Source organism: Lithobates pipiens, unplaced genomic scaffold (genome assembly GCF_037356315.1).
Source record: "Lithobates pipiens isolate NorthernLeopardFrog02 unplaced genomic scaffold, aLitPip1_a1.2 Scaffold_16, whole genome shotgun sequence".
Taxonomy (NCBI): domain Eukaryota; kingdom Metazoa; phylum Chordata; class Amphibia; order Anura; family Ranidae; genus Lithobates; species Lithobates pipiens.
In genome coordinates, this window is record NW_027507748.1 from 564,243,871 (window position 1) to 564,259,868 (window position 15,998).

General features: G+C 43.7%; 1 protein-coding gene across 5 annotated transcripts in view; it reads left to right on the forward strand.

The window, feature by feature from the left end:
- LOC143983667 (glycoprotein-N-acetylgalactosamine 3-beta-galactosyltransferase 1-like) overlaps positions 1–15,998 on the forward strand; it is an 81,188-nt gene that overhangs the window by 32,454 nt on the left and 32,736 nt on the right. The window lies entirely within an intron of this gene.

A 15,998-nucleotide genomic window follows, 5' to 3' on the forward strand; every position in this document is an offset into this window, starting at 1 on the left:
ATGACTAGCCTGTCCTACAAGCCATGTGTGGGAACACGCCCACACTTGGTCGCACGCAACCTTAATGAGAGTTTGATAGAAACTCACAGGACCTCTCTACTATTGTATGTAAGTAAGTAAAGTAGGGCTGCGGAAATTAATGATTAATTCCTAGATGAATTGTTAATTTTTTTGATCACCTCTCCGCCGGCTTCCAGGTCTTCAGGGAGTTCTGTCGGAGATCCGGTGACATCACAGACATCGACGTCACCGGACTCCTCCCCCAAGTGCCTCCGTCTACTAATGAAGGAGAGGGGGGAGGAGTCCGGTGACGTTAAAGTTCTGATTGAACGTAATGCGTACGGGGGAGGAGCTACGCATAACGTCACCCGCTGCTGCCCTACAGAACTAACACGATTGTCGGCTTTACACGCACAAAAATTAAAACCGCAGAGATGATCAAATACCCCCAAAGGAAAGCTCTGTTTGTGGGGGAAAAAAAGTGCTTGGTCTTTGACCAGCCAAATGGTCCGGCGCTTAAGTGGTTAAAAAGTATTTTAAAAGAGTTTACTTTAAGGCTGGGTTCACATTGATATGGTGCAGGACACCGCATGTAATTCACACAGGAATTGCAGCACATTCCTGTGCGAATTACATGCGATTTCTCTGGGGTGCGATTTGAGCCATTGATTTGTATGGCTCAAATCACACCTCATTTGCACCAAACTCGTGAATGACCTGTTTTTTGTCCGCACCAGAATCGGATCACATGGGTGTTCAAACCCATGTCATTCAAATCTGCATAATGCACTGCTTTTTACAAACTGATTGCGGGGTGTCATTAACTTAACATACACTCTGCAATCAGTTTGCTTGAACAGGTTGCGATTTTGATGCAGTTCAGAATCCTCAACGAATTTGCTGTGAATTGACACTGTATGGAGCCTAAATCTACATATTTACGAAAGGCAAATCCACTTTGCACTGCAAGTGCACTTGGAAGTGCAGTCACTCTAAATCTAAGGGGTAGATCTGAAATGAGGGGAAGCTCTGCTGATTTTATCATCCAATCGTGTGCAAGCTAAAATGCTGTTTTTTTTATTTTCCTTGCATGTCCCCCTCGGATATACAGCGACTTTACTTCCAAGTGCACTTTCAGAGCAAAGTGGATTTTCCTTTCGTAAATAACCCCCATGGTATTATAGACCAGTATGATGTAGCACTTAAAAATGTCCTTAAAAAAAAAAAAGAAGGGGGAAAGAACAGTGTGGGGCATCCCTTCATATTCTTACCAGATACCCACCTGCTGACAGGGGAATGAATACATTAGTACCCCTTATTATATACTCCCTCAAAAACGTAAAATGTAAATGTACACACAAAAACAGTATGAAAACAGTATTTTATTAAGGATACAAACACTAAAGGGTATTTTTTTTTCTTAGGTGCATTTCCCCCATACCAGTGCCCACCTCCCAAGGCACTTTAAAAAAAAAAAATAGCTTCCAAGTAAGCTTTGCAAATAGCATAAAAACATATAACAATAAAATAAAACATTGACAAACAGGTGTGGAAATCCTGCCATAAATTGAATCCCCTGTTGGTAGAGAAACTAGAAATCAAGACACTTATGCTATTTAGTCCCATTCTTTAAGCATGTGTGTATAAACGTTGACCTGGCTGTAAAATGCCACGTGAACCATAGAGTTTTATGAGCCGCTGAGGAGGAGGAGGGGTACGACCTATGTCATGGTGTAGTTCAAATCTATCCAGCTATGATATTGTCTGTAATGGCTTCTTACAGGTTCTATTTTTTTGTTTTACATCTTCTGTATCTGTAAATGCTAAGCTCTATGAACTGGCCTTTTTTTTTTTAACAAGAAAAGTAAAGGAATTCTTCCCTAATGGGGATACTGATACCAAAAAAGCGTTTTTTTTTTTTTTTAAAGAAGCTACCACCTTGCCATCCAGAGCAAAGTGAAGGTGTCTTTGTAAAGGTCACCAAAGGCAAGCGTGATGTGAGGTTGGCATGTCTTACCTCCCTCTGCATTCTTCTGCCCAGTCGGACGTTTCGACCACAAAATCCGTTGGGTTTTTTCTGACGGATTTTGGCCAAAATATGTGTTGCATACGGTCGCACAAAGTTGTTGTAAAATCCGATCGTTCAGAACAAGGTGATGTACAAAACGTATGACGGGATTACGTAGAGGCCAGTAGCCAATAGCTTTGGTCTCCAAATTTTTTTATGAGCATGCGTGACACTTTGTGTGTCGGAATTCTCTACACACGATCGGAAAAAAATTGTTAGGATTTTGTTGTCGGAAAACTTTAGATCCAGCTCTCAAACTTTTTCCTTCAGAAATTCCGATGGAAAAGTACGTTAGAGCCCACACACTATTGGATTTTCCGAAAACATAATCCGATCAGACTTTTTCTGTCGGAAATTAGGACCGTGTGTATAGGGCATTCTTCTTGGTGTTGGCCTTGCACAATTGTTGTGGGCTAGAGATAGCCGCTCTCCAGTAAAGCAGCCTTCTACTTGCTAGCTGCGATGTTTGGGGGCCAAGCGACAAGGAGGGGTGCTCAGTCTAATGCTGCGGTTAGCTTTACAGGGCACCTAGGTGCATGGGACAAATGCTACTTGTACTTTCTACCACTGGAAGCTGAATACTGAAAAAAAAAAAGAAGTAATTTTTCCTCTTTTAACACAAACCGGGTGATTTACTAAGGAGAAGGCACTGCACTAGTTCATACATTAATTGATTTGCCAAAAAAGTAATTAATTGAACGTGCAAATCAGTGCACATTGAAGTGCAAATGATGATAATAAATATCTGCATATGTAAACTGCAACTGGTGCTAGGGTAACTGCGGCTTTCTCATTGATAATAGCGCACGTTCAATACAGTTGGTTAATTTCATCTCATTTCATCTAAGAGCCTGTTTGATTTCCTATATTTTGAAATAATTGTTCAAGTGCGGCTTCCTATTACCTATTTTGCCTAAATATTGAGTTGTACAGAGGTTGGCCAATCAGATTGCATAGTGCATATATATATCTATATATATATATATATATATATCTATATATATATATATATATATATATATATATATTTATATATATATATATTTATGGTCAAAGCCCTATGGCCGATACGGATATGAACAAATAGACTTTACCATAAGATTAACAACATGAAATGGACCTGAAGTGTGCCCTGGTCTGATGGTCGGTATACCAAAATAAGGGGGCATACCCTAGATTAGAAATTAATATTTGTGAAGAGAAATGAATTTGAGAAATGCCCTGAAAAGGGGATGGGAGGGTGGGTACCGCGCACCGGAAACCGACAAAGACCACAGGCGAGCGGGCTAGTTAAATACCCTCCGGGCTCCTCCCATAAATTCAGGCCACCACACTGGCCTTCCTACTTATGGTCAAAGCCCTATGGCCGATACGGATATGAACAAATAGACTTTACCATAAGATTAACAACATGAAATGGACCTGAAGTGTGCCCTGGTCTGATGGTCGGTATACCAAAATAAGGGGGCAAAAACATTCAGGTAGGGGTGTAGTTTTATTAGTTTTAGCTTAATTAGTTGAGCAAGTTTGGTGAATGCTTGTGCCATTTCCATCCGAGGATTGGGGATGTACCGGGCGAGGTAGGCAGGGTTCCAACTGCTTAGTCTCTCAATGACGTGACTTGGGACCCATGCCAACATGCTGCCAAGGGTGTTCAAATACTAAAGAGTGACCACGGTATGGACCGGGGTCGAGGTGTAGGCTGCGTAGAAGAACCCCATGTGTTTGGGAAACTGGCAGGTACACAAGTGTTAGCACGAAAAGGCAATAGGGAACTAGAGTTTACGCGTTCCGGTAGGAGTGACAGTAGGTAGTCGAGTATGGTTACTCGACACCAAGCACTGCCTTTTCTATAAAAATGGATGTCTATCCTGGAGCCAGATTGCTGGGTTCTTAGACACTGCAAGGTGGAGGATGAAATGGTGTTGGTAGCGAGCCAAGTGACGACTATGCAGGACTTGGCCTGCGGGGTTGCTGAAGGCCTGGAATGCCCATACTATGGACTTTAACTGGTGCCACCAAGATAACTGCAGCAGTCTGCGCAGGAAGGACACAACCGAGAGCGGCCAGACCTGGCTTCATCAACAAGGTGAGCCTTGGCCCAGTTGTCAGTGGTGAAAGCCACAGGCTGTCCTGTCCTGACATAACCCCAGATTCGAGAGGCTGTCATGACCGGGTATAGCTTGAAGAGGGAGGAAGTCCAGGTAAACCCGGGGTTTAGGAGTATCCCTGATGCCATGGTTCTGTAACCAGTGGTGGCCAAAAATTGCAGCGAAGCCTGTGGAGGCTGTGGCATCTGTCACTACCAGGGGTGACAGGGGCATCGTAGATGGTCTAAACATCGCTACACCAATCCATGCAGTAAGGAACCTTCCGACATTGATGGTCTGCTATTGCCACGGCATCTAAATTAAGGATCTGAGAAGGGTCCTGTGTCCGTGAGAAGAGGACCAGGGGGCGTGACATAAAGACCGACCCTGGGGAATGGCCCGTATTGCCGATTTGAACGTTCGTCAGGTAGTGTGTGTGTAGAACCTGGCTGCCAGTGCTACCAACAATAAATTGGCTAGGCCATGGAAAACCACAAAGGGCCAGGTAGATGGCCGCTTGGATGACAAGACTGGGGAATATGCGAGGATTTTATATGTCCTTAAAGATGGCAGTTGTGATGGGCGAGCGTTTGCCGTTGGCTATGGGCGATGCCTCTGGATGCCTCGTAGTGGGGATCTTGCTGTATGGGCCGTAAAGACAGATGGCTCTCCAGGCCCTGTAAGGATAAGAAATGCTGAACGCTGGCTAGGTATAGCCTGAGCGTGTTACAGGAAGAAGCCAGTTGCGTGTGTCAACATGATCCTGGTGCAGGATGGAAGTTGAACTGTCCTAAGGGAGAGACAGACAGACAGGAAATGGTGAGTGGCTTGTAAGAAAAGCCACAGGAGACAAGTGGTCAATTAAGTGCTGCTGAAACGACGTGTAGCCAGTTTGTGTGCCACTGAGAATGTGCTTGCAAAAGAATGATTGCAAGAAGTTATGCTAAGTCGCAAGCCTTGGCATGATTGCAAAAGTAGTGTTTAAACGTGTACTTGCGACAATTGCGCGGGAGTTTGTCACTGGAGATGTGTTGGTAGTGACTGTGAGAAATTCGTGTTACCGCATGTGCTTTGCGAAGACTGCAGGAGTTGTGCTTGAACATGTGTTTGGATGCGTGCTTGCAACGATTGCAAGATGTTATGCCAAGATGCGTGCTTGCAACGATTGCAAGATGTTATGCTAGGATGCGTGCTTGCAACGATTGCAAGATGTTATGCCAAGATACGTGCTTGCAACGATTGCAAGATGTTATGCTAGGATGCGTGCCTGCAACGATTGCAAGGAGTCACACCAGGATGCGTGCTTGCCATGATTGCAAGATGTTATGCTAGGATGCGTGCCTGCAACGATTGCAAGAAGTTATGCCAGGATGCGTGCCTGCAATGATTGCAAGGAGTTATGCCAGGATGCGTGCCTGCAACGATTGCAAGGAGTTATGGTAAGATACATGGGTAGCCAGGTCGGAAAAGACAGAAGTGCATCCAGTCCTAACCATAAATCAAACAAATAAAATACTGCACAACCCGACACACCCAATTCTACACCCACAGCTGATCCAGAGGAAGGCAAAAAACCCCAACAGAGCATAGCCCAATTTGCTACAACAGGGAAAAAATTCCTTCCTGATCCCTCGAGAGGCAATCAGATTTTCCCTGGATCAACTTTACCTATAAATATAAGTACCCCGTTATAACGTACATTTAGGAAAGTATCCAGGCTTTTCCTAAAGCAATCTATTGAGCCAGCCAGAACTGCCTGCTAGCAATGATTGCAATAAGTTTGTGCCTGGACATCTGCTTGCAATGATTGCAAGAGGTCTTATGCTCAAATGCGTGCTTGCAATGATTGCAAGAGGTCTATGCCCGAATGTGTGCTTGCAACGATTGCAAGAAGTCTATGTTTTGGATGCGTGCCTGCAACGATTGCAAGAAGTCTACGCTTGGATGCGTGCTAGCAATGACTGCAAGAAGTCTACACTTGGATGCGTGTTTGCAATGATTGCAAGAAGTCTATGCTTGTATGCGAACTTGCAACGATTGCAAGAAGTTTATGCTTAATGCGTGCTTGCAACGATTTGCAAGAAGTCTATGCTTGGATTCGTGCTTGCAACGACTGTAAGACGTCCATGCTTGAATGCGTGCTTGCAACGATTGCAAGAAGTCTATGTTTGGATGCGTGCTTGCAATGATTTCAAGAAGTCTACGCTTGGATGCGTGCTTGCAATGACTGCAAGAAGCCTACGCTTGGATGCGTGTTCGCAACAATTGCAAGAAGTGTACGCTTGTATGCGTACTTGTACCAACTGCAAGATGTCCATGCTTGACTGCGTGCTTGCAACGATTGCAAGAAGTCTATGCTTGGAAGCGTACTTGCAACGATTGCAAGAAGTCTACGCTTGGATGCGTGTTTGCAATGATTGCAAGAAGTCTACGCTTGTGTGCGTACTTGTAACGACTGCCGTGACTGTGACTGATGATGAACCGGACTCTGGAGCATGCACTGAAATGAGGCTAAAGCACTGGGGCACACCGTAACGAATCGGTGCATGTATGCAACTGGATTCGAAACGGAGCGCGGTACGTGGCGGTGAAATTATTTTGATTGCCATGACAGAGGCACGAATCGATCATGCCGCTGTTGCGACTATCCGTTAATCGTGCATGCTCTGAAGCATGTACTGAAATGTGGCTGAAATACCTGGGGCGCGCTGAGACGAATTAGTGCACGATGCGACTGGATTTGTATCGGAGCGTGATACGTGACAGTGAAAATGATTTCCCATGAGAGAGTCATGGATCAGAGAACCGAAAACCTGCAACCAATAATGAATCCTGACTCTGGAGCATGTACTGAAATGAGGCCGTAACCAACTGGGGCACATCGAAACGAATCGGTGCATCACGGATGCGACTAGATTCGAATCGTAGCGTGGTAAGTGACAAAAGTTTGCCATGACAGAGGCCCGAACCGGTCGTGCCGCGATTGCGACTGACAACGAACGGGACTCTGGAGCATGTACTGAAATGAGGCCGAAGAATACCTGGGGCACGCCGAGACGAATTGGTGCATGGTAGATGCGACTGGATTCGTATCGGAACGTGATACGTGACAGTGAAATGATTTCCCATGACAGAGGCACGAATCGGTGCGCCGCAACCTGCGACTGACAACGAACGGGACTCTGGAGCATGTACCGAAATGAGGCCGAAAAATACCTGGGGCACGCCGAGACGAATTGGTGCATCGTAGATGCGACTGGATTCGTATCGGAACGTGATACGTGACAGTGAAATGATTTCCCATGACAGAGGCACGAATCGATGCGCCGCAACCTGCGACTGACAACGAACGGGACTCTGGAGCATGTACTGAAATGAGGCCGAAAAATACCTGGGGCACGCCGGGACGAATTGGTGCACGGGGATGCGACTGGATTCGAACTGAACGTACTACGTGACAATGAAATGCTTCCCATGATAGAGCTACGAATCGGAGAGGACGCAACCTGCGACCGTCAACAAACGGGCTCTAGAGCATGTACCGAAATGAGGCCAACGCAACTGGGACACGTCGATCGAACCTGTGCGTTTTGAGAAAAGCGACTGGTTTCGAATTCGAACGTAATAGGTGAGGTGAAATGACTCCCATGACAGAGACCCGGGTCGATTTAGCAACGAGCGGGCTCTGGAGCATGTACCGAAATGAGGCCGAGCAACTAGGGGCACACCGGAAACGAATCGGCGCATTTAGCGGATGCGACTGGATTCGAATCGGAGCGCAGTGCGTGACAGAAATGAGTGAAATGATGAAATGACCTACGTGAGCCAGCTATGGCAGAGGTACGAGTCGTTGTGCCGTGAGACACGACTGGCAACGATTTTGACTGTGGAACACGGTAACGAGACTACATAACAAGTTACTAAAACAGTGCAGTTTTTCCTACAAGCAATATCTACCGAAATGACGCCCGTGAAATGAAGGGCGCTGCGAAAATATTGCGTTTTGAGTGATAACAACCCGGTATCATAACGAACGATTCGATATTTCAGGTTTTAACGACACTCAAAAATAGTACAGGAGGGTCAATCGAGACCCTTACCTGCGGCAGTCGAGCCGGTGACGTTGTACAAAACGAACGGGAAACGAAAACCACGAGATTTCTAGTAGAGAGACGTTTATCCGAATGGCAACGAAACACGAGCAGTCGGCCTAGTGACGTAGTGCCGCGCACCGGAAACCGACAAAGACCACAGGCGAGCGGGCTGGTTAAATACCCTCCGGGCTCCTCCCATAAATTCAGGCCACCACACTGGCCTTCCTACATATATATATATATATATATATATATATATATATATATATATATAGAGATATATAGATATATAGAGAGATAGAGAGATATAGATATAGATATAGATATATCTATATATATAGATATATCTATACACACACACACACACACTGAAGCAAAAAGCAATATACATTGGCCGGAAGTGAATCTGTACACAGGAAGGTGTGTGTTTTGAGGCCAAATCATTTAGACATACACACATGACCCAAACAAACACCACCCCATGTAAAAATAAATCAAAAATTATCTTAATTTGCAAATTAGGATCATCTCTTCCTCAGAGAACAGTGAGCGGGGCATGGCGGTGGGAAGAAATTAGCAGCAGTACAAGCAACTTCTTGGAGGGGCGTGATGTCATTCCTGTGTGTTGTCCGCCGCTTTCGGGAACTAGCTATGTGCCACGGATACATACCTCCGCACACAGCAGCTGTGCATCTCACATACACAGCGGTAGCACATCTAGCTGTAGGAACACAATTTTTATTGAAATTAATAGTAAAGCAGATGCAGATTTCCAGGACTGAACTAAGAAATGTTTATAGTGAAAGGCAACTGGCGTTTTCTATTAAACAAGGTCTAAATGGGCCATTGACATGCATCACAGTTGAACTTATGAATGTGTCTTTGCAAAGTTAAACTCAATGAAATCCTTTCTTATTTTTACTTGGGGACAGAGTGCAGAGGGATTAGAATAGAAGTCTTGTCATTTTTTGGAGATGTCTGAACCCCTGATAGGGTGAAGACACCTCCCAAATTTTGCCATATGCTCCTTCACATTTATTCACTTCCTGTCACATAGCCAAACAGGAAGTGAGGGTAAAACCCTACCAATGTCTTTTCTTGGGGAGAACACAGGTCAATCTAAATAGTTTCCCCATTAGGTAAATTGCACTCTAGCATTTTACTGTGTCCACCCCAAATTATTAGGTATCTGGGATTTTGGGGTTTATTTACTAAAGGCAAATCCGCTTTGCATTACAAGTGCACTTGGAAGTGCATTCGCTGGAGATCCGAGGGGGACATGCAAACAAAATAAAAACACAGCATCTTTGCTTCTACATGATTGGATGATAAAATCACCAGTGCTTTTATTTACAGCGAGTACACCTGTATTGCAGAGTGGATTTGACACACACACTCCATGAAACACACAAAATGTTATTTGGCTTTGAAATGGGTAGGAGGGCCCAGGTCCCATCCTGAGGGACATATATCAATGTCACCAATTTGCACAACACCAAAAATAAAAGGAGGAGAAGTGCTTACAAATCTACATTGCAGCTGCAAGATTTTAACCCAAAACAAAAATAGCCCCCCCCCCAATACTTACAAGGCCATTTGGGTCTGTTAAGGCTGAAATGAGAACCCCCGCATGAAAGATACCACCCCAAACTTTAAAAATATTGTGCCCCACCCATACACTAACAAACCCCTAGCCAAACACATAGCACACCAGCCCATGAAATGGGGGTGGATACTTGGGGGCAGAAGGGGCTTGGGCATCCCAAAAGTCAACCACCTTGTTCCCATATTCAGGTGGACAAGGGCCTCTTCCACACAACCCTAGGCTGGGGTTGTGGGGGCTGCAGACAGGGGGCTTTACGGAATGTGGAAAACCCCTTTAAACTAGTGGGTACAGGGTGCTTTGTAATTGGTATTGGGCTGAGCCCAACATGCCCCAAAGGCAGCCAGCTATGTTGCGTGCATGTGACCTTGTATGGTTCAGGAGGGGGTTGGGTGATCACTCTTCTCACCCCTTTTCCTAGCTGGCCCTGTTGTATGCTCTGAAAAAAGATGTGGTTTGGATTGGAGAATAGAATAGAGTGTGGTATTCCCCTTTAAAAGAAAAAGTTAGACCATGGAAATCCAAACGGGTTAGAGGGGGAGACAAGAGAATGGAGTGTGGAGTTCCCCTTTAAAAGCAAAAGCTAGCCCAAGAAAATCATATGCATTAGAGGGGGAAGGTTAAATGCCCCTTTTGGAGGAGCTAGAGGAGTGAGAGTCTTTTTACATTATTTTAACACGGTGCATGTCATGTTGGCAACGTAACATGCTAACATTGCCTGTGTGCAAATCTCCTTAAAAAAATACATAAAGGTGAACCAGTGTAAAAATGTTTTTGTCAAGTTTAGAGGTGTGCCTGTTCAACCAGTGCAATTGCATGTACATTACTTAACATTTACTAAGATTTTGGGCGCGCAGTGAACAAACCGATGTGAATGAGCACAACAGACGCTTGCGCATGCACACTGCTTGCATTGATCTCACGCAGTTCTAAACATACTTGTGGGCAGAGCGGGCTTTCTCTGAGAAAGTTACTTTCTCATTCTATTGTGGGCATATTTGTTACTTATACATGTTGTTACTAACCTTCCTCACATCACCCCATAATATTGGCACCTCCATCTTCTGTCAATATTGATTTGAAGATGCCATGTGATATCTCCATAGTGGTGCACAGATTGCATTCTCCCGCACGCTGAGATTGCTATAGTAAATGGGGGATTCACACTCTTTTACCGGAGCACCATTTCATAAATATGGAAAAACTGCATTGCGCCTCACCGTGCGCCTCTACTGATGACGCACGTCTTTCGTAAATCACACCCAGAGTGTCAGAATGACAGCAGTGCAAATAGCACTTCCAGAAGCTAAGCTCTGGCAGCCTCATATTTCTCTTATTGTGCTGAGGTTTGCTAATCTGTTTTAGAAATGTGATAGAGTTGTCCTGATGTTGCATGTCATGTAAAATGTTGTTGTTGCGTTGCCTGTTGTTTTTGCAGATTATCTGAAAATGTATCAGGTTTGCTGAATTGTTGCAAATTGCCTTACAAAAAAGGATCAGATGATTATTTAAAAAGAGATTTTCAGTTTATTGTGCCTATTTAAAAAGTGGTCCACATTACTTCTTAATTGTGCAATAGATCATTGTGTTAAAGTGTTTCTTACCCCAACAATTCATATTCCCAGGGCCGTCTTTACTGTCAATAGTTTTTATTGAATTTTGTGAAGAAAAGGTTACAAACATAAAATAACATAGTTATGGGGAAATACATTAAAAAGATGAGACAAGCATTGTAAAAGTAAAGGTGCTCATTCAATACAGCACTCATTAAATCGGTTCAGAGAATGACTCAAAAGAAAAACCTTGTCGTCTTTTATCGTTTTGGGAGGGGTGGGGAATTTCCCCCTTGACACCCCTTTTGGTTACACGTTGTGTCTTGGCACAGTGGTTAGCACTTTCACCTAGCAGCAATAGGGTCGCTAGTTCAAATCCTGACCACGACACTATCTGCCTGGAGTTTGCATGTTCTCCCTGTGCCTGCATGGGTTTCCTCTGGGAACTGCAGTTTCCTCCCACACTCCAAAGACATGCTGGTAGGTTAATTAGACCTTGTCTAAAAATTGGCCTTAACCCCCTAGCGGTAATCCTGAGTCTGGCTCGGGTTGGGATTTTACTAACAGGGGCGGTAACCCCGAGCCAGACTCGGGATCGCATCGCTGGATGCAGGGGAGGACACAGGGAGAGTTACTTACCTTGTCCCCTGGATCCAGCGATGTCCTCCGTGCTGTGTGATCGAGCTGTCCTCCGCTCGATTCACAGTGCCGAATGCCGCCGAGTTCCGTTCCCTGCGACATTACGGCGCACAGGAGCGGAGAACGGCGGCAAATTCAAAAAAGTAAAAAGACACAAAACACACACAGTACTGTAATCTTACAGATTACAGTACTGTATTAAAAAATACACAACCCCTTTGTCCCTAGTGGTCTGTGCAATGCCCTGCATGCACTTTTATATTATAAATACTGTTTTTTCTGCCTGAAATTTGGAGATTGTCCATAGCAACCAGAAAGTGTCCCTTTTTCAGTGTTTTAGGATTTGATTACATTATTGAATAATTTTTATTATTATTTATTATATTATAAACTTTATCATACCTGGGATGTCTGCTAGACTCTGGTTTGAACCGATTTAAAGTGGGGTACCCCCTAAAAAAAAAAAATTAAAAGTCAGCAGCTACAAATACTGCAGCTGCTGGCTTTTAATACACTTACCTGCCCCAGGGTCCAGCGATGCAGGGGAACGAAGCCCCCCCCTCGCTCCCCGCTCAGCTCGCGGCGCCGTCATGCATACTGTGGGCACCCGGCTGTGGCTTCACAGCCGGGCACCCACTGCGCATGCGCGAGCGGTGCAGGGCGCCGTGATACGCCGTACAGTCACCTGGGACACATGACAGGTCCCAGGTGAATGTGCGGCGCGAGGGGAAGTGATTTCACCAGCCCGGGCAATGAAGAAGGCAGATTACGAGGGACCCCCTAGCAACCGGTATTTAGAGGTGAGTAAAAAATTTTTTTTTTGCCAATTATTTTTTTTAATTTTTTTTACGAATTTTAAGCAGCTTTTAATTTTTTGGTGGCAAGACCACTTTAAGAGAGTTATTCCTAAGAATTACAGGACTACAATATAAAACGCCAAATTTCCATGCAAAATAATTGTACCGCTTTCAGCACCTAAAACCAGACTGAATCATACCGCCAGGGAGGTTAATATGTGTATGTCAATGTTGTATGTGTTTGTAAGCGTGTCAGGACCTTACAGGGTAAAAGGACCACGCAAAAAAAAAAAAAAAAGCCGCAGATGGACTCTGGTGGCAAGAAAGTTCCCTGAGGCGATTCAGTTCGCATAGGTAGCGCTATACAAGTCACTTACTCACTCTTAGAACGGGAGACCCAGTATCCCTTCAATGTACTAGTATTGGTTCATGCTTGATACTGTTCAGTGGGGACCTATCTGTTGTATTGGTTAGAAGAACGCAACTGTTTAAAACATATTGCAATGTAAGCTCAACAATAATGAATGAAAAATAGAAATAAAATAAATAAATAATAATTAGAGTTATACAGAACATATATGTACACAGTTTTCAAGTTTGATATTTTGTAGATCAGAAATACTCAGACCTTTTTGCTTTATACCAGTCAATCCACGGTTTCGATTGTATCTGTGATGTGTGAAACTTGCCTTGGGTTGAAGCGAACATAGTTTCATAAGTGGCATGTGTATTAGTTGTCATTATTTCTTTCATTGTAGGGGGTTGCTGGTCCTTCCAATGTCTTGTGATTACTAGCCTGGTGCTTAACAGGATGTGGGACACAATTACACTAGCGGCATTGGGGACAGAATCTATACCCAGAGAAAGAAAAGCTAATCCTGGAGTTTTAGGGAGGTGTTGTATCACTATTTGTGTAATTATATGAAATACTTTGTCCCAAATTTTGCGTATAATCGGGCAATACCAAAGTATATGGTACAAGGTACCTATGTTGTTGTGGTTCCAACATAATGGGGAAGCATTAGCATCAAACCTGGAGATCCTATGTGGGGTCAGATACCAATGCAATAAGATTTTTTGTGTTAACTACCATAGGTTAATACATTTGGTAGAAGCGTATGTTGTTTGAATCGCTCTTCGCCATTGATCTGAGGTGTGGATTTCTCCCAATTCCTGTTCACAAGCTCCAATATTAGGGGATTTAGTGAATGTAAGTTTGTCACCTAGGGCATTGCAAAAAAGAGAGATTCCTTTGATGTTAGTGGAAGGTTTGGAAGGTTTGGTGAAGTATAGTATTATTCTCCAAGGAAGTGGAATGGAAGCGTGTAATGATGCTTTTATTGATGGGGCCAGAGATGTGGTGCGGGTAGGATTGGATGTACTGACTAATAAATAGTCGTAGAGATTGTTGTTGGGAACTTGGCTTTCCTCTAATTCCTGCCATCTTGTGTTGGGTGAGTTGGGGAACCATGTTCGTAATTGTGCTAAAATGGAGGCAATGTAGTAGTCTCTAATCAGGATGTTCCCCACCCCTCCCGCCTTTCCTTGAGGCCAACGAGTTTTTAAAAGCCCATCTTGCTTTTTTCCCTTTCCAAAAAAACTTGTTTAGTATGGATTGAACTTTGGAGAAATAGTTGTTGGGAACTGGAATGGGAAGTGATCTGAATAGATAAATTAACTGCAGCAGTATTATCATCTTAAAGGCTGCCAATCGCCCTGACCATAATAACTCTGTTTTGGTTATCTCTTGAAGTTTCGATGGCAGGGAACTTAAGAAAGGAACATAATTGCTTGTAAACAGGTCTTTAGTAGATGCAGTCAGGATAATTCCCTGTGTAGCGTTGATGTGAAAGCATATAATTATATATGTGAAAATGTGACTCGATATATAAAATACCAATCAAGACTGGTCATATAAAGAGTCCATAGCAATATGACACAGATAAGTGAGAAAAAATGTAATTATATAAACAGTGCAGGTATATAAAGTCCACAATTCACTCGGTATATGAATTCCGTGCTAAAAGAACAGAGCATTTATCCCAGTAAGCAGTCCGCATATAATACGCAATGAAAATGTATCAGTGGAGGTCTTCCTACAAACGAGATGGAGACCTTATAGCCGCCAGGATTGCTCCAGAGAACCCAAATTTACTTAGTACCATACTCAAGTATCCCCAGTGAGCTCTATCAAAGGCCTTCTCTGCGTCCTAGTAGCATCAGAGGCCTGGCGCCCCTTTCGAGAACCCAGTCTGATCGGGGTGTATTAGATGAGGTAGAACTTCTATCATTCGATTAGCTATAATTTTAGCGTATAATTTCACGTCAGTATTTAATAGTGATATGGGCCGGAAATTAGCTGGGGTGTTCGGGTCTTTCCTTGGCTTCGGTAAAGTCACTATTAGCGCATTTAGCATTTCTGGTGCGAAGGAGGAGGAGGCTGTGGCAGCATTGAATAGTTTGTTCAAATGAGGCAATAAAAGGAGTTTGTATGTTTGATAGTATTCCCCTGTAAAGCCATCTGGGCCCGGAGATTTAGTAGTGGGTAATGAGTCTATGGTTTTGTGTATTTCTTCTGTGGTAAATGGTAAACAGAGATTTTCTATTTGTTGTGGGGATAGTGTGGGTAATGATACTTGCTTTAAGAAATCGTTGATCAATGCAGTAGTGGGGCATCGTCTTTTAGGTTATGGAGGGTGCCATAATAGTTGCTAAATGCATTCGCAATATCCTGTGGGTGGTGCAGTTTTGTTTTGTTTGTGGGATGCAGAATATAGGGGATTTTGATTTTACTCCTATGGCCCTTGAGTTGATGTGCCAATAGCTTTCCGGCCCTGTTGCCATGTGCATAATGCGTCATTTTAAGTCTTTTGGCATTTTTTTTCAAATTCCTCTAGTAAGAGGAGTCTAAGATCATATCTCAGTTGGGTTATTCTATTTGATAATGAAAGGGATGCTTGTTGTTTATTTTTGGATTCCAAATTGAAAATTTAGTCTGTAATTTCTTGTAATTTCTTTTGCCGCTGCCACCTCGCCCCCAGTTTTATGAAAATTCCTCTAATATATGCCTTATGGGCATTCCATAATGTGAATTGGTTTTGTACAGAGGTTTCATTTATGGAGAAAAATTCTTGCAAGTGGTCCTCAATAACCT